Source organism: Thalassophryne amazonica, chromosome 3 (genome assembly GCF_902500255.1).
Source record: "Thalassophryne amazonica chromosome 3, fThaAma1.1, whole genome shotgun sequence".
NCBI lineage: Eukaryota > Metazoa > Chordata > Actinopteri > Batrachoidiformes > Batrachoididae > Thalassophryne > Thalassophryne amazonica.
Window position 1 is genome coordinate 74,042,263 of NC_047105.1, and position 20,207 is coordinate 74,062,469.

Genomic DNA, 20,207 nt, shown 5'->3' on the forward strand with positions numbered 1-20,207 from the left:
CCATTGGCTTCTTTGCTTTAAGGCCTTCTGAGGACAAACTGACTTTAATACAAGTAAATCCAAACTAATACATCTGACATATCGAAAGACCCCTTTCTGAGAAACACCTTCATAATAATGAGGTGGTGCACTGATGCAGTAAACTACTGAAGATTTCTGGTAATAAATACTTCACATACGCATTAAAGGTTTAATATGTAACAAGCGCTCTGCAAAAATATTTTCAATATGTCAGTGGGAGTTACAGTACAAACAGTGCTGCAAATGGTAGTCCATTCTGTTAAAGCTGAGGTTGCTGAACCACATTCAGACCACTGAGCAGTTTCAGCTTCTACAACTACCTACAACTGTCTGCAGGGCGGACGTCTGAAGACATTACTCCATTAAAACTACAGAGGCATGAATTCTGTCACAATCAACAACCCTGTAAAATATTCATCGTGTTGCTATCATCACCTCCAGGCTCAGTTAGCGCTTGAAGCTCAGCTTCAATACTTTTCATTTATTGGTCGATCACAGAAAAGCATCTCTTTATTTTTAATATCCTCATGTCTACAGGGAAGACTGAAAGATGTTTATGTTTTGTTCAATCTGAATGTCAGAAACCCTGATTCTACAGACTGGACTCATTTTTCATTTCCACATCCTGTTTACATTGTATATTTGTTGTTTATATTGTACAACTGTTGTTTATATTGTATATGTGTACTCTTGTGTATTTAAAATCTATTTAACTTAACTTAGTTTAACGTCTTTCCTGTTACTTACTATTTGCACTGAGCACATGGAAAAAATGCAATTTCCCCATGGGATTAATAAAGTATTCTGATTATGTTTTCTGATTCTTACACGGGATTGCTTCACAATCTCTGACCCCCCTGAACGGGCAAGTGTGGCCTCTGCTTTTAGTTTTGTTTCTACAAAACCAAAGTGAATATTTCAAAGGAACATCAGACTCTGAGAGAAGGTTAGTACTGATGTCAAGATGATATTACAGGTGATTTTTAGCTCCTTCAGCCTATTTTAGTCATTAATGCAACAATGGACATTTTATAGAGAAAAAAGATGAATCTTACTCTGACAAATTAACTGGTATTTTCTTTAATGACTTGTAACATGCCCTGCACTGTACACAGCAGGACACTGAAGTCTTAAAACCTCTGAGTCAAATGAGTTTATTTGAATTCTTCGTGACCTATCATACGCCCAGCGCAAAGCCCAGCACAAGTGTCATATTATTAATTTACAGTTCTTACATTTTCACACTCAGCGACCACGTGCCGAAATAACAATATCACGGTACTCCTTGTGGACGTGTTCAGGGTGATCAGGTGCAGAAACTAGTGCATTAGGCAGGTTTTTGTTACCTCCAAATTGCGCAATTTGAAGTTGCAAATTTAAAATAGGCTTAAAGGAAGTGTGTATTTGGTAAAGACTGAAATATGGCAAAGAGGTTTTATTGTTGCACAAGGTGGTTTTTGGCCAAATTCAAAATGGCACTATTATAGCTGACACAATGTATAGAAAGCATCACATAACATTCTGAACATAGATGGCACCGGTACGTGTTCCCTCATAAAGTTAATTAATAACCAACAAAATATTTGTCAAACTAATTTAATAGTCAATAACAACTTGATTAATAATTGACTAATCGTTAGCAGCTCTAAACAACATAGAACATGATTACTTAAGGTCCTGATGGATAGTGGTGTCACGTTGGAGATTTAAATAATCACTGAATTTAAAGCTACTGTACTTCATTCCTGAAAGCGTACAGCTTCTCCACCAGCTACAGTGTTTAGTTGTTTTTGTTAACACCATATGAAAAAAATAAAAATAATAAAAGCCCCGCTACATGATTCACCCTCTGACAGGATGAAGTTAATTAATCCTTTTATCATCACAGACATCCATTTTTTATTTATTTCTGCTTCCTCAGTAACACAACACTGTGTGCCTGGTGCGCCCCACTCTAAAGGCCCCTTCACACATAACACAAAGTTGGGCGAATGAGGACGAAACAGGCCGAAAAAGGCTGAACTGGCGAATCCCGAAAAATTCCAGCCACTGTCGGGAGGGACAGACAGTTGGACAGTCAGGTACGAATGTTGTACAATCCCGCGGTGAACGTTTCGCGCATGCTCATGTGCACGCGCATGAACACAGTGCAAACACGTGAGAGGTGTGATACCACACAGCTCACACAGCAGCAGAAGCAATTAACTGTTGTACAAATGCACATAAATGGAAGAAAATGTGTAAGGACCAAATAATGAGTGCACAGAACATTGTAAGAACAATTAATGTACTGTTTAAATGTCAGACAGTCATGTTATTGGTAATGATTGTTTAACTGATGCTTGATGACATGACAGTCTGTGTTGGTCTGTGTAATACAAGAATTATCATCCTTCTGTTCCATTATATTCATGAACCACGGCCATGGACATAAACAAGGAATGAATGAACTGACATGAATTAATTGATGTGCTCACATCATGCAGCCACACAGAGGGGCCATGCATACAGCTGTCTCTGCCCAATGGGCGCACAGTCCCCCCGAAAGCCACTGCATCATGTGGACTATAACTCAAGTGGTGGACGTGACATTTGCCTCGCCAGCTGGATGTTCACACGATCAGATGGATATTTTCACATGGGGCAGCCAGGCTGATGGTGTCTGCAGTGCGCACTGTGGCGAAGTTGAACGTGTTTCAAAGGTGATATGTGTTTTTATTTTTCACCATGTCATGAAAGCCTGCTGACACATGTGCAACGCGGTGGTGTGTTGAGAGGTGATCTTCTTCATGGCACGATATGTGTTCTTCAGCTGTGAGTAGCGATGACACAGCAGTCTGGTGTGAAATGATGACCGCCTCATCAGCGACACCCCCCCTGTCCGAATGGGCTCATGCTTCCACGATGTGGGGAAAATGAGCTGCCCACACTGGTTCTGCATTCATGCTGGCTGTGCAAATGTGCCCCCATATTGTAAGTGCCCAGTGACTGCTGTTGGAAGTTTGTGGGTGGCACCTCGATTCTGGCCAAGCTTGGGTTGAATGGCCATTCGGCGCCATTCACTCTCATTTGGCTGCTGGTGTGAAGGTTAGCTCATTTACTACATTCGGCCAGGATTTGATGTGGCCAATCATTTCGTACAGCAGTCCGAATGGTCCGACATGCGTATAACATGCTGTACAAATGTTGTGACCATGGTCAGATGGCAGTACAACCTCATCTTGATGCAGTTCGATTGGGTTTCCAGCACGAACGTGACACGATTGTGGAGTGCATGTGCTGTGGCCGAGTGGTTGTGCTGACTGCTGTGCGAGGCGTTGGAGGTGGCTCCGATGTTTCACGACTGCCATTCAAATCCTCGTTCATGCGCCATTCGGCCTCATTTGTGTTATGTGTGAAGGGGCCTTCAAGAGAGGAACAAGTGCCACTCTGACTAGTTGATGTGATATTCAGACTACAAACCACCCGTGAATAATGAACATTTCAAACAAAACCCTGTTGCACACATTGCCTGGCTTTAGGGCCTCAACACACTAGAGCACGAACGAGCGTGAATGTCGTACGAATTGGCCGTATGAATCATCCAAATGGGAAAAACAGCCAGAATTCGAGCCGCATTCGTACAGGACGTACAGCCATGTACGAATGCCGTATGGATACCCAGAATGTGTTTCAAAGCCGCATCGAATGATTTGCGCACATTTGGAGCGCAGCAGCTCCCGAATCCAGGTCGACTACCCAGAGTACAGGTCCACTGTGGACGCCCTCAAGCTCGCTCTCCTGTACCCACCGGAGAATCAGCTGTTTGGCGTGGGTGCACGTGCAGGAAAACGATCAACTGTTTATGAGTGCACACATGTAGCTGAGCACACAGTGTTTCAGCCTCGCTCACGCGGCTGTTTGATCATCTGTCCTGACCCCACACACAACACACACACACACACACACACACACACACACACACACACACACACACACACACACACACACACACACACACACACACACACACACAAACACCACACACACACACACACACACGCACACAGTGGTGTATAGCTGAACCAGCCACACGCATATGCAGTGCTTCAATCCGCTGTTATCTCAGCTGGACTGAAAGGCACAGGAGGGGTGCCAAGAGGCCATGAGCTCACCGGAGGTCTGTAAAAAGTTCTGGACGCCTCCAGTGTCACATGGATGCGGCCATGGTGCCAACTACGTCACTGTATTATGTTACTGATACCTATGTAATGATTACTGACACGTCTGTCCAAAGAGGGAATGAATAAAAGTAAAAGATGATTGAGTGTTTGCCCAACTGCGACTCTCCTGTGCCTTTCAGGCCAGCTCAGCTGCAGGTTGCTGGGCAGAGAGGGTCCATCTGGAGCCGTTCCAAGGGTGACTATTTCTTCTATTCATACTGTGATGGCTTGGTAATACAGTTGTGACGTCAGTCCTTCATATGTGTTACTGTGAAATGATCACTGGGTTGGAAATGATGTGTATTACAGCTGTGAGAGCCCGAACAGCCATGCACAGTGTAGCGCCGCTCTGAGACACACTGACACGCTGCGCAGCTCACCCGACCGGGCTGTCACAGATACATGACCCCGTCCACATGGCCGCATTGCGCGTCAGCATGTCTCCGTGACGCACAGCACCTGTGATCACGGTGTCACGTCCAGATTGAGCATGATATCACACACCCATTGTCAGTCCGCCTCATGTATCAGAGGATTTATCTATATTCAACCCCGCCCACACAGCCATACTCAGTGCTCACAGAGATACGCTGACAGGCTGTGACACATGTTGTATTTGGTGTGACTGCGCAATGTTCACATCTAGTGCACAGAATGATTGCGTGACACAGACTTTGCACATTATAATATTCCCTTTGCACGCCCAAACAGGATGCACGGGGGATCCAGCTCATCAGGGGTACAGTCAGGACATGATGGCAGGATTTGCCATGCCTGATCCATTTGGAGGTTCCTTTGAACGCAATCAGAATGCTTCGATTACATTTAGACAGCGGTACAGCTACACATTGACCACCATCTGACATTTCCCTAGTTCGACTGCAGCTCGACAGTGGTGTGCGTGTGACCACATTCGTGCTGGGCCCACAATTGTGGCCGACTGTGTGGAATGCACCCAAAAATCCTGTCCGAGGTTTTGGAATGCAGTTCGATTTCGTCCGACTATTATTCAAGTATTCATTTGTGCAGCATTCGGGCTCATTCGTGCTCAAGTGTGACATGGTAAGACAGAAGACACTAGATTTCTTCACTGACAGGATGCAAAAATCTGTCCGACATTGGCGTAACTGTGTGAAAATGGAAGGTGAGGACGTGGAAACCTAAAGACACTGCCTGATGAAGAATGTTCCAAGCTTGTTATTGAAATAATTGCATAGGAGGCAGAACTCTTCAGCTCACTGTCGTTTAAAGTCAGGAATTTTATATATATAGTGGTGCAGCTTAGCTAAAATTTCTATAACAATTGTTCATTTTGTGATTAAAGCACCAAATTTGGCACACATATTCTAAATTAAGTAATGTTTATTTTCAGATGTGGAGGCATCCTGGAGCTGATCTCAAATGACCTACAGGGGTCAAAATTTTAAAAATCTTCCAATCATATTGAAAGGTATACTATATTATTTGTCTGATCATAACGCTTCCAACCTAGGACTGAATGTTGGGGATTTATAGTGTTAAAAACAGCAACAAGGATGGCAAAGGTCAATTTCAGTTTCTAAAAGTAAGTCCCTTCGGTTGCTCCCCTGTTTTCTCTTGGGGTTGCCACAGCAGATCAAAAGTGGGTTTCAGTTTGTACAAGGGTAAAAAGTTAAAGGTGCTTCAATTTTGGTAAAAAGTGATGCAAATTATTGGTTGAGTTAATAGGGTTTTTAAAAAGGAACGCTTTGCACCATCTGTCAAGCTTAGTTAGTTATCATATTACGGGGTCTATTCTATGACATGTCATAGAATCCAATGGACGTCAACCTTGTATGACCTTTACTTTGGAGACCAAGTATTCAACACAGACAAAACTATTTCATTATTAATCCTATTAGTTCAACCAATAATTTGCATCACTTCATTACCAAAATTGAGGCAATTTTAACTTTTGAGCCCTGTACAAACTGAAATTGACCTTTGTCATCGTTTTTGCTGTTTTCACTCTGTAATTTCATAACATTAATTCAAGGATAGTCTAAACTATACCTCTTGGGAATGATTACAACACTTAAATTTTGACCCCTGTGTAATTCTCCATTTACTGCTGTAGGTCATTAGAGGTCAGCTCCAGGATGCCTCCACATCTGAAAATAAGCATCAGTTAATTTCGAATATGTGTGCCAAATTTTGTGCTTTAGTCAGAAAAGTGCACAATAATTTTGCCTATCTGCTGCACTAATATTCTCACAAACAGTGTTAATTTTAACATGATACAAATTGAATTAACAAAGAGGATTTTGCTGTGAACTATCACTGATGGCCAACAGTGTCTGAACTCACCTTTACATGTCTTTCCATCCTGGCTGATCTCATAGCCGCTCTTACAGTAACAAGCAGGTCCATTTGGAGTCACCGCACAATTTTCTTGACAACCCATGAGTGAGCAATTGGATATAAACTCTAAAGGAAGAAAAATACGATCAATAGAGCAAACAAGCTTGTTATTCAAAGTGTGACGAATCACTGAATGTGTGAAGTACAGGGATGTCAACAGGTCATCATGGAAAAAGCTGGAATGGCCTGAAGGACTATGATGGCCACAACTATGATGGCATCTACTACCAGTAGATGGCAGTGTTCATGACAGTGTGAGCAGCCACACATTCGTTAAGTGATGGACTTAAACAGAATTTTCAGTTTTCAAATTGCCTTTTTTTTTACAAATGAAAAAAAAAGACATATTTACAAATACAGATTTATTTGTAAAACCACACGTTTCAGTAAATGTGTGTTATACCAACCTGCCAATCACTGACATCAGGAAACTAATGTACCCATAATGCAATGCAGCATGTGTGTCTAAACACTAAAACCTTCAAAATTAGTGCATTACTTTAAAACTAAATCATATAGCTGATATTTGAATATATAAAACAACAAACGTGATGTTCATTTCAATAACTTGTCCACAATTAGTTGTTTAAAATTATAGCCATAAGTCAAAACTGTCTGCTTATGCAAGACTCCAGTGAAATGACCAGCAGGTCTGTATGGTGTGAAGAGAAATGATCTTTTTTCTCTCTCTCCTCTCTATGATCACCAAGTCTCTTTTGCTGAGAGAAGGCCGATCTGAGACAGAAGTGCTGGCTCGTTGTTGTGACAGTTGCTACCGTGTACTGAAGTCAATACTGAAAGTGATCAATTTAGCTTTTATCTGTAACTTCTGCTAAACTGTTTAGCTTCCTGAAAGTTAACTTTTCAGTTAGCGGATTAACAGCTATCAAAGCTAACTTTTTGGTTAGCTGTGCCCACCACTGCCCTGAGGATTGCATCTTACAAATTCACAAATAGTGTGTACTATACATTTAGCATGTTTGCTTTCATGAATAGAAAATTTTGGGGTTTTTCCATGTGAGTGCACAAAATTGTGAGAGGAAACATACAAATTGTTGAGGTTTGCACATGCTACACAATTCATCAAGGTCAAATGGAAATTTTCGCAAGTACTGATAGTGTCTGTGTTTGTGCATTTAACTTATTGAATGTGATGCAGACTGTTGGTCCAGCATCAGACATGCTGCCATCTCTTCGTACACAGAATAAAAAAAACAAATATATATATATGCACACACTATTTATTTATTTATTTATTTATTACTGTAAATATTGGGCATATTTAAAGAGTTAATTTGCTTGCACTGCCTGAACTACTCTGCGCTAAACACAAGTACATTTTAGTGTGAGTAATGATCACTACTGTCATGTCTACTGTGTCACGTTGTGTCACACACATAAACACACACTGTGTGAGATGCCACACAACCGTCTGTGCGCAGCGATGGAACACACAGTGCACAGTTGCCTGTGGCATTCTGCTGGTGAAGCTCAGCATGAATATTCACCAGCTTGATGAAATAGGAGTAAGTTCCTCCACCTTCTCTCCACTTGAGGTTTCCATAGCACATTTTGTAATGGATCTGCATGCTGATTTGACATCAATTTTACACCAGATGCCCTTCCTGACACAACTCCACATTAGGTACATCAGGTACATCTGAGATGCAAGTCTAGAGATGATCTGTTTTTGGTGAAAGAATATCATTCTCCGCTCTAATCCACTATGAAGCTAAGAATGGTGATGCAAAATGCAAAGTTTACACTGTGCACAATTTCTCCAATCACAGCCACATAAGCCTATAACTTCTTCTGGATTGTCTGGGTGTCTTGGTGGCTTTCCTCACTCTTCTCCTTCTTGCACAGTCACTCGGTTTTTGAGAACTGTCTACTCCATTCGGGCGTTGGAGTTAATCAATACAGCACTGCAAACTCCAGCCATCACCAAGGCGACACTCACATGGAAATCAAATATAGAAATGAACATACACTTGTGACAATCACACCTCCGACTCAAACTTATTACAGAATCTCAAAGCATCATGAGTTACCAACAGAGCAGATCCTGCAGGACATAAATCATGACACAGTGGGTTACTTTAACAGTGTGAGCACAACCATCAGTGCAATGTGCAAAGTCTTGTGTGCACAGAATGTGTGTGTGTGTTTCCGAGTACATCTGCTATTTTGCTTCAGTAGGTGCAGCAGTGCTTTGTGCAAAGGGCAGAGCTGAGCTGCACTATAAATCAGATGCTGCATGAATAATCGTTTTCCTCTCACCCAGTCACATTACCTGTCTCAGGCCTTTTTAATACGTAGCTGTGTCAGTTACAGTGGAGCATATTATGGAAAATATTCTCCAAATGCAGAAACTTGTCCAAGAAATAATATTGCTGTCCAGAAGGTGCAGAGTTTCAAGGCACTTTGAATCTGCAGCCAAAGACAAATAGTAAGTTCTAGAAGTACACTGTAACAGTACTTCAAATATCTCTACTTTCTATCAGGTGACATATTTCTGAGTAAGGACAGATGTTTCCTAGATTTTCGTTAAGAATGCCCTGCTTTATAAAAAAAAAAAAAAAAAAATTAAAAATAAGTGGGGCCTACTGAGCTTTGAGAAACTGGATTCAAAATCATTTTGAACCAAGAAGGAGCAAACTATTCCACTTACACCCATGTAGTAGGACCAACTTCCTCCACATGAACAAATTCAGACAGATCAGACCACAAGGGTGATTCTTTGGGAATGTAAATATTTTTTTGTCACATGCATAGTTAAGCATATATTAACTGGACTGAGCAAAAAACAGACACCCCCTACAGCTTTTTATTTTATTTATTTAAGAGTTTATTTTTTGGGTAATAACTCAATTGGTTCCATTGTAATGTCTTTTGAATTAAGTGTAATCTACTCGATGTCCAGTAGGTGACACACTGTCGTACACTGATAGAGAATAGCTGAGGCCCCACAGAGGAAGAACAATCCTCATTGTGAAGTAAACGCAGCTAAATGCAGGTGCTTTCTCTATTGAGTAAGACGGACATCACGGCATTGGTCACGTGATCAGCTGCGCACCGTCATCGCCATTTTAAAGTAAGTGAAAAGGAAGAGTAATTCTTTGTCTTCTGTAGTATTTCAATCGGTTATAATCCAGTAAATGGTAAATGTGCCAAAAGGTGATGTGCCGCTGGCTGTACGAGGTCTGTCCAAAAAGTAACGGACCTTTTTATTTTTTTCAAAAACTATATGGATCTAAATCACGTGTGATTGCATCAGCCAAGCTTGAACCTTCGTGCGCATGCGTGAGTTTTTCCACGCCTGTCGGTTGCGTCATTTGCCTGTGGCTGGCTTTGAGTGAGCACTGTTCCACCCCTCCCGTCGAATTTCTTTTGTCTGAGAACTTGCTGAGAGACTGCCGCTTTGCTCCATGAAATTTTTTTCAGAAACTGTTAGAGACAGGCAGTTGGAAACCATTCGATAGATTCAGTTGGATATCGGTGAAGATTCTGTCGGCGTCACACAGATTATGGACTGTTAAAACCTTTTTAAAGACGGCCCACAGCGGCGGAGGGCGCGCGGCGCACTGAGCCCATTCGACAGGCTGGATCGACCAGATCATTTCTAAACTGAATGCTGTGTTGATCCGGGACATCATGTGACTACCACAGAAATGGCAACAGAGCTGGACATAGCACTTTTGCTGCACATTCCACTGTTACAGGAAATTTTGTAATGAAAGACGTGCGGAGGATTTCGCGCGTCGGCACGAAGCTCAGGATGCGCAGCAAAAAAAAAACACCTCCGTGTTGGAAACCATTCAGAAGATTCAGACAGCTTTCGATGGCTTTCAGTCGAGTGAGTATCTGAGAAATTGTGTAACAGCTGGACATGCCACAACATGTCCTGTGAGACTTCCAAGACGGAGGTGTTTTTTTCAGAATCAGAAGAATTTTATTGCCATTGCCAGTGAACAGGATTCACAGACTAGGAATTTGCTTCGGTACAATGGTGCAACATTAAGAAGAGATAAAATGCTAAGATAAAATAACATATGTGTCAAAATAAGATAAAATAAGATAAAAAAAAGAATATGAAATATGAAAGGCTGTGTGCAACAGAAAAACAGAGAAACAGAAAAAAAAGTGCAGTGGGAGGAGTGCAATTAAAAACCAAAGTACACTGTCTAAAGTGATCCGTGATAAAATGATAAAGTGACAGAGTTAAGCTTAGGTGACTGAGTTATGAGGTGTTCATGAGTCTAACGGCAGAGGGGAAGAAACTGTTCTTATGGCGGGAGGTTCTGGTCTGGATGGAGGGGAGTGGTTTGAACAGACCGTGTGCAGGGTGAGAAGGGTCAGCTGTGATCCGACCTGCTCGGCCCAGAGTCCTGGAGACGTGCAGGTCGTGGAGAGATGGAAGGCTACAGCCGATCACCTTCTCAGCAGAGGCCACAATGCGCTGCAGTCTGTGTCTGTCCCTGGCTGTGGCCCCGGCGTACCACACCGTGATGGAGGAGCAGAAGATGGACTCGATGATGGGCGTGTAGAACTGCACCATCAGCTGGACAGGCAGCTTGGCCTTCTTCAGCTGCCACAGGAAGTACATCCTCTGCTGGGCCTTCTTTATGAGGGAGCTGATGGTTGACTCCCACTTGAGGTCCTGGGTGATGGTGGTGCCAAGGAAGCAGTGACAGACCGCAGTGGTGATGGGGCTGTTGGTGAGGGCGAGGGAGGGCGGGGGGGCTGTGGCTTTCCTGAAGTCCATGATCATCTCCACTGTTTTCTGGGCGTTGAGCTCCAAGTTGTTGCTGCTGCACCAGGTCACCAGCCGGTCCACCTCCCTCCTGTAGGCAGACTCAACCCCATCCGAAATGAGTCCGATGAGGGTGGTGTCATCCGCAAACTTGATGAGCTTTACAGAGTCGTGGCTGGAGGTGCAGCAGTTAGTGTAGAGGGAGAAGAGCAGAGGGGAAAGGACACAGCCCTGTGGAGATCCTATGCTGAGAGCCCGAGTGTTCGAGACATTTTTTCCCAGCCTCACACGCTGACTCCGGTCCGTCAGGAAGTCTGTGATCCACCTGCAGGTGGAGTTGGGCACGTGGAGCAGAGAAAGCTTGTCCTGGAGCAAAGCTGGAAGGATGGTGTTGAATGCAGAGCTGAAGTCCACAAACAGGATCCTAGCGTAGGTTCCTGGGGAGTCCAGGTCCTGCAGGATGGAGTGCAGGGCCAGGTTTATGGCGTCATCTACAGACCTGTTGGCTCTGTAGGCAAACTGCAGGGGTCCGGAGGAGGTCGGTGATGGACTTCAGGTGGGATAAAACCAGGCGTTCGAAGGTCTTCATGACTACAGATGTGAGAGCCACAGGCCTGTAGTCATTAAGTCCAGTGACGCGTGGTTTCTTGGGGACTGGAACTATGATTGAGGACTTGAAACAGACTGGAACATGGCATGACTCCAGGGAGGTGTTGAAGATCCTCGTGAAGACTGGGGCCAGGTCATCAGCACAGTGTCTCAGGGTGGCAGAGACACAGTCTGGGCCCGGGGCCTTACGTGGATTCAGCCTTTTGAAATGTCTCCTCACGTCCTCCTCTTGGACCGAGAGGGCAACAGGGGGAGTGGGGAGGGCAGCAGTGAGAGGGGGAGGTCCAGAGTGTTTGAATATCCAGTTGTGTGGGGGGTGGGGAGGTGTGAGTCCTTGTCTTCAAAGCGTGAATAGAAGACGTTCAGGTCATTGGCCAGCTTCAGGTCGTCAATAGAACGAGGTGCTTTGGGCTTGTAGTTGGTGATCTCTTTGAACCCCCTCCACACAGAGGCCGAGTCGTTGGCAGAGAACCTTTGCTGCAGACGTGAACTGTACATGGATTTAGCCTTTGCCACCTCCTTGCTAAATATGTACTTTGCACCTCTATAGCTGTCTCTGTCTCCTTCTCTGAAAGCCACCTCTTTCTGCTGACGGAGCTGCTGGAGTTTAGGTGTGAACCAGGGCTTGTCATTGTTATATCTCACCCTGGTACACTGTGGGATGATGCTGTCTTCACAGAAATGAATACATGACGTCACAGTGTCCGTGTAGTCATCAAGACTGTCTGTTGAAGCCTCAAACATATCCCAATCCGTGGTGGGCAAGCACACGCGTAGCTCCTCTACAGCTTCATTGCTCCACACCTTAGAAGTCCTCACAACAGGTTTAGAGAGTTTAAGGCTCTGTCTGTACTGTTGTATGGCTGGGGGGCCTGGCTGCCTTTTTGTTTCTGTCTTTTGTTTTTCCTTCCAGGTGGCTTGCATTTGGGACTGAGTGGCTGTGTTGCTGAGGTTATCAGGACCTCACCCTGATCACCTGCGGCTCGTCAGGACTCACAGCTGAGGTGCATCTATATGGATTGGAACATGGTGGCATTTAAGACTGGAGTATACAGTGTGTATTTGCCAGAGACTCGACCTTGTGACCAGAAGGGTGAGATCGTCGTCTCGGGAGCCATCTCATCATCAGTGGATGCAGAGAACGTCCAGGGTTTGATGCACAGTCTGTGAAAGAGGAGGGGGTGAGGTCTCACGCTCGTCAGCACACTTCCTGAGGTACGTTAGATTTTGTGACTAACATTTATACAGTCAGTAAATGTGGTGTCCCTCACACCTTTTTATATTGAGCTGTATGTTAGTCATGTATCGGCTTCCACTGCAGTGGAGTTTTGTGAACTGGATGTTCCATGCCTGCAGGTTGGGAAGCTGATTAGTAATCAAGCCAGGAAGTGTTTGCTGTTTGTACACCTTTAAGTGTTCTCTCTGTGTGTAGAGTGTGGACTCACATAATGGTTCCTTCTTTCACAGACTTGGTTTGTTGCGGCCACCTGGGGGGTGTCGGCGGGGTCCTTGGGTCCGAACAGCTTCTGGCTCCGGACCGTTAGCGCTGCTGGGAGCGCACCACGCCAGACCGCACTTTCTTTTGTTATTTTTTATCACTGTTATGTATTAAATTCAGTTAGCCTTTGTACCGTGCTCTGCTTATTTCATACTGGGTCCTTCAAACGCTGGTCGGTTCTCCGAGCTGCGTCCGACACATAACATGTACGTGGGGATCAAGTGGACCATCACGTGAGAGTCCCAAAGCTGCATGGCCACCGCGCAGTAGGCGCCGCTCACTGTCGTGTAACAATGATCTAACGTGCTCCCTTCTCTGGTCGGGCATTTAACAAACTGTCTGTATTTTGGTAATTCCTGACTGAGATTCCCTTTGTTAAAATCACAGAGAATTATAACAAGAGAGTCCGGAAAGTCTCTCTCCACGCTCATAATCTGATCCGCGAGCGCGCGCTCGGCCTCGTGCACGTCCGCGCTCGGTGGAATATACACAGAGCAAAGTATGAAGAGTTAAACTCACGTAGAGAGTAGAACGGTCTGCAGTTTATGAGGAGATATTCCAGAGAGGGACAGCAGTGTTGGGAGATCACAGTCACATCGGAGCACCAGGCATTGTTGATATAGAAGCAGAGTCCCCCCCCTCTAGTTTTTCCACCAGAGAGTGCTCGGTGTCTGTCTGCGTGGAGGAGTTGGAATCCCTCTAGTTGGAGCGCGCAGTCCGGTGTCATTTAACCACGTCTCCGTGAAGCACAGTACACAAGATGAGGAGAAATCTCTATTCTTCTTCATCAGCAGTGCCAGCTCATCCATCTTGTTGTGGAGTGAGCGGACGTTGGAGAGAAATATCCCAGGTAGGGGCGTGCACGTGCCCCTTCGTCTGAGGCGCACAAGAGCTCCAGCTCGTTTTCCTCTCCGCCGTCGTCTCACTTTTTTGGCCAAAAAGTGAACCAGTTCAGCTGCAGGCACTAAAAAAACTGGCGTAATGTCCGTGGGTGTTGATGATTTGATTTGAATTGATTTGAATGATTTGATTTTTTGCTGCGCGTCCTGAGCTGCTTCGTGCCGACGCACGAAATCCTCGGCACGTCTTTCATTACAAAATCTCCTGTAACAGTGGAATGTGCAGCAAAAGTGCTATGTCCAGCTCTGTTGCCATTTCTGTGGTAGTCACATGATGTCCCGGATCAACACAGCATTCACTTTAGAAATGATCTGGTCAATCATTTCTGTGGGCCGTCTTTAAAAAGGTTTTAACAGTCCATAATCCGCGTGACGCCGACAGAATCTTCACCGATATCCAACTGAATCTATCGAATGGTTTCCAACTGCCTGTCTCTAACAGTTTCTGAAAAAAATTTCATGGAGCAAAGCGGCAGTCTCTCAGCAAGTTCTCAGACAAAACAAATCCGACGGGAGGGGTGGACCAGTGCTCACTCAAAGCCTGTCCACAGGCGAATGATGCAACCGACAGGCGTGGAAAAAAGCTTGGCTGATGTAATCACACGTAATTCAAATCCATATAGTGTTTGAAAAAAATAAAAAGGTACGATACTTTTTGGACAGACCTCATACAGTCAATTAAATACAAAATCAGGGCCTAAAGCGATTGACAATGTTTTTCTGCTATGCACAAAGTAATATTGTCACCCGTTTTGAAAACGCATGCGCACTGAGAAACTCAAAACTGGCTTATTCACATATAATCGGTAAAATACTCTCACTCGTAAAACATACGTAGCGTACTGCAAGTTATGGCCCAGTCACATGGCACTTAACGAAGGGGAACGAAGCCCTGACGAAACAAGAAATCTGGGCTTTCATTGACTTTCGCTGGCATCGTTTAACCTTCGCGCAGCTTCGTTCCTGCAGCTGGCGCTTCGTCAGGATTTTTAAACTGTTGAAAAATTTGAACTAAGGGCAACTAAAAACTCAATTCGTCCGTGTTTCGTTTTCCTGTCCTTCTTGATGTTTTTTAATAGTTTTTTTAGTTTTTGTAACGTTATTGTTTAATCTGACTTCATTCGAGCAGCTGAATGTTTTCACAACTGTCTGAAATTACAGGGCAAACTCAGCCTGTTTGCTTGGATTTTTTTATCTGGGTGGGGAGTCAGGTTCAATGGGCTCAGGCATGTTATATAGGGAAGAAGTAATCTTTTGTGTGGATACAATTAATTATTTGGCCACAAGCAACTGCTGAATTTGAAACAATAAAAAAGTTGTGTATTTTCAATGGTACTTGAACGCAACGGTAGTGAGAGCAGCAGCTCCTGTGTGCGCTTATTATTTTTTATTAAATATAACAATATGAGTGTAGGAATGACAGTCCAGCCCTTATGTACATGTGGCAACAGGTAGATGATTCAGATGATTATATAAAGAGCTGTTCTGAAGGCAGAATTCACGTTGCAGCTGGTTGAAATAACTGCACGTGAGTCAATGCGCATTCACACGCACTGATCAATTTACTGCTCTGATATATTCAATCATCTTTACACTCATTTGATTCAATGTAATTAAAAAGGTTAAAAAGCTAACAGGGTAAATACATTAAAAAAGGGATTTAAATACAAGGTACGAGGTCTGTTAGAAAAGTATCTGACCTTTTTAGTTTTTGCAAAAACCTGATGGTTTTGAATCACGTGTGCTTGCATGAGCCAACATTGAACCTTCGTGCGCATGTGTGAATTTTTTCATGCCTGTCCATTGCGTCATTTGCTGGTAAGCAGCCTTTGTGTGAGGTCGTGTGCAGTGCTCTCGGCGGATTTTCATTGCAAGGAAAATGGCGGAACGACTGGAGCAGAGCTAGTTTTGCCAGAAACTGGGCGACAGCCAGGTGGAAACCATTCAGAAGATTCAGACGGCTTTCAGTGACGATCCTATGGGCATCACACAGATTAAGGAATGGTACAACCGGTTTAAAGATGGCCGCACAATGGTGGAGAGCGAGCCACGCTCCGGTCGGCCATCAACATGCTAAAATGACCAGGTCATTTCCAAAGTGAATGCTGTGGTGATGCGAGACTGTCATGTGACTATCCGAGAAATTGTGGAAGAGGTGGACATCAGCACTTTTTCGGCACATTCCACTGTGACAGAAGATTAGGCCATGAAAAGAGTGGCAGCGAAATTCGTCCCAAAGGTGGCAGAGCAAAAGCACCTTCATCACAGGACATGTTGGACTCAGAAAAATGATGACCACATCTTCCACAATTTCTCGGATAGTCACATGACTGAAAAGCCACCGAAAGCCGTCTGAATCTTCCGAATGGTTATCACCTGGCTGTCACCCAGTTTCTGGCAAAATATGATTCAGTAGCGCTGCTCCAGTCATTCTGTCATTTTCCTTGCAATGAAATCCGCCGAGAGCACTGCACACGACCTCACACAAAGGCTGCTTACCAGCAAATGACACAATCGACAGGCGTGAAAAAATTCACGCATGCGCACGAAGGTTCAAGGTTGGCTCATGCAAGCACACGTGATTCAAATCCATCAGGGTTTTGCAAAAAATAAAAAGGTCGGATACTTTTCTAACAGACCTTGTATATACAACCCCGATTCCAATGAAGTTGGGACGTTGTGTAAAATGTAAATAAAAACAGAATACGATTTGCAAATCCTCTTCAGCCTATATTAAATTGAATACACCACAAAGACAAGATATTTAATGTTCAGACTGATAATCTTTATTGTTTTTGTTCAAATATTTGCTCATTTTGAAATGGATGCCTGCAAGATGTTTCAAAAAAGCTGGGACAGTGGTATGTTTACCACTGTGTTACATCACCTTTCCTTCTAACAACACTCAATAAGTGTTTGGGAACTGAGGACACTAATTGTTGAAGGTTTGTAGGTGGAATTCTTTCCCATTCTTGCTTGATGTACGACTTCAGTTGTTCAACAGTCCAGGGTCTCCCTTGTCGTATATTGCGCTTCATAATGCGCCCCACACTTTCAATGGGCGACAGGTCTGGACTGCAGGCCAGTCTAGTACCCGCACTCTTTTACTACGAAGCCATGCTGTTGTAACACGTGCAGAATGTGGTTTGGCATTGTCTTGCTGAAAAAAGCAGGGACGTCCCTGAAAAAGACGTTGCTTGGATGGCAGCATGTGTTGCTCCAAAACCTGGATGTACCTTTCAGCATTGATGGTGCCATCACAGATGTGTAAGTTGCCCATGCCATGGGCACTAACACACCCCCAAACGATCACAGATGCTGGCTTTTGAACATTGCGCTGATAACAATCTGGATGGTCTCTTTCCTCTTTTGTCCAGAGGACACAGCGTCCATGATTTCCAAAAACAATTTGAAATGTGGACTCATTAGACCATAGCACAATTTCCACTTTGCGTCTGTCCATTTCAAATGAGCTCAGGCCCAGAGAAGGCGGCAGCGTTTCTGGATGTGGTTGATGTATGGCTTTCACTTTGCATTTAACTTGCACTTGCAGCTGTAGCGACGAACTGTGTTAACTGACAATGGTTTTCTGAACTGTTCCTGAGCCTACGTGGTAAGATCCTTTACACAATGATGTCCGTTTTTAATGCAGTGCCACCTGAGGGATCGAAGGTCACTGTCATTCAATGTTGGTTTTCGGCCTTGCCATTACGTGTAGAAAGTTCTCCAGATTCTCTCAACCTTCTGATTATATTATGACTGTAGATGATGGAATCCCTAAATTTCTTGCAATTGAATGTTGAGAAACACTGTTCTTAAACTGTTGGACTCTTTTTTCATGCAGTTGTGATCCTCACCCCATCTTTGCTTGTGAACGGCTGAGCCTTTTGGGGATGCTCCTTTTATACCCAATTATGACACTCACAATTAGTGTCCTCAATTCCTAAACACTTATTGAGTGTTGTTAGAGGGAAAGGTGATGTAACACAGTGGTAAACATACCACTGTCCCAGCTTTTTTGAAACTTCAAAATGAGCAAATATTTGCACAAAAGCAATAAAGTTTATCAGTTTGAACATTAAATATCTTGTCTTTGTGGTGTATTCAATTGAATATAGGTTGAAGAGGATTTGCAAATCATTGTATCTGTTTTATTTACATTTCATAATGTAAACACATAATGTCCCAACTTCATTGGAATTGGGGTTGTATTTCATTGTATTTTTGTGGAATTGTAAAACTTGTAAAATCAGATTGTAAAGTGTGAATAGTATAGATTCACTAAGCTATGGCCACATGGACTTTTGGCACTGGGAAAGACACAAAACTTGTAAAGATGTGAAAAAATAAATAATTACCCAGGAAAACAGAAAGGGATACACTAAATTTGACAATCTGCGTGATGGTGCAACGACATTGTGCAATTGCTTATGGTGCGTTTACACATAAGCAAGATGCGTTACGAATGTCATATTTGCGTCATTCTTGGCACATTCCTGGCATTCTTAACGTGACTTAACGCATCTGAATAGGTTTCTTAATAGTGCGTGTTGCTGCTTGACATTCGTGATTTTCGTGGAGCATGTTCTTGGCTGTCAAAAAATCTTCCACGAATGTCACACACCACCCTCATTTTGCCTCATGTTGGAGGTCACAACTGAGCGTGTTGATCCGTCTTGATTAGTGATGATCCTTACTAGAGCGTGACAGCATTCTTCTCTGACGTACGCAAAATTAAACCCTGCTGCACTGCATTCAGTTTCATTGCTGCAGTAATGCTGAAGGAGTACAGTGACGCCAAGTTGGCTAAAAGTTTCTTCCAATGCTCCTCAGCGCGGTCCTGCAGGTGTTCCACCTGCTGAAAACGAGCAAGACGAGAACCGCGTGGAGCCACACATCTGGCTCACTGTGTCCTCCTCCTCTCTGTGCCACTCAATGGCACAGAGCCCAACTAAACATGCAGTCTCAAAGTTCTTTTTCTGTGGAGCAAACTGGAGCAATCTGAATTTTTCAGCAGCTGATGGATGAATATGGGTGTGTGTGTATGTGGAGACAATTCGCCTCATTCACAATGTGACAGAACTTAACAGCGCGCTGTTTCCGCAACAATGCGGAAACTTATTCTTGACTGTGCGTAATGGTTCCTGATAATTCTCCAGGCACACATGCCATTAATCATAACGCGTGGTAACAGGTTGCAGCAGTTCCTGAGGACACCTGACGCCTCTGCCCCGAATAATCACATTCGTGATCAGTGGCCAAGAATGTATACTTCGTGGCATTCATGACTTGTCGTCGTCATGTAAACGCACCTTTAGGGCCCCTTCACACATAGTACAAATAAGTACATATCATGACAAATCACGGCGTAACAGCTCGTATGAGCGAACCACAAAGCATTGCGCCGACGTCGGGAGGGACACATGGTTGGGCAGGCCTGAACGATCCCACTGCGATGGTTTCGTGCACGAGCGTGCAAGAAACCTAGAAGAGGCTGGTCCAGCGCGTGGAGAGGCTTAACAACTTTAATTGTGTTCTAACATCTTTAAACCTAGTGAGTACAGCTTGAAAATTTGAAGCAAAAGCAGCATTTATTGCTGTTCTGGCTGAGAACACAGCTGGGTGCAGCTTTACTTTCGTTTTTGAGCAAGTTGCCAGGTCTGCACTTTATAAGCCAGCCTGATTGGAGCCATTTCATCCCATTTTTTCACTTTTTCTGGATCGTGGGGATCATAATAGAACGGTATCCTGTGGACTATTACTCAGTGTAAGGGCCACTGAGTCATAGCACCTTTAAACGGACACAGTCATGTGACACCAACCTGAGATTTATCAGTCACAAGTGA

At 43.9% G+C, this 20,207-nt stretch overlaps 1 protein-coding gene across 3 annotated transcripts in view; it reads right to left on the reverse strand.

The window, feature by feature from the left end:
* The window catches only part of LOC117507043 (low-density lipoprotein receptor-related protein 1-like), a 446,568-nt gene that overhangs the window by 237,122 nt on the left and 189,239 nt on the right, over window positions 1-20,207 (reverse strand). The window contains exon 1 of one of the 3 annotated variants that reach the window (XM_034166740.1): window positions 6,549-6,670. The exons of the other annotated variants lie outside the window; for them this stretch is intronic. The gene's annotated coding sequence lies outside the window, so the exon portion shown is untranslated. Of the gene's footprint in view, window positions 1-6,548; window positions 6,671-20,207 lie in introns of those variants that run through there. 3 annotated transcript variants of the gene reach the window in all.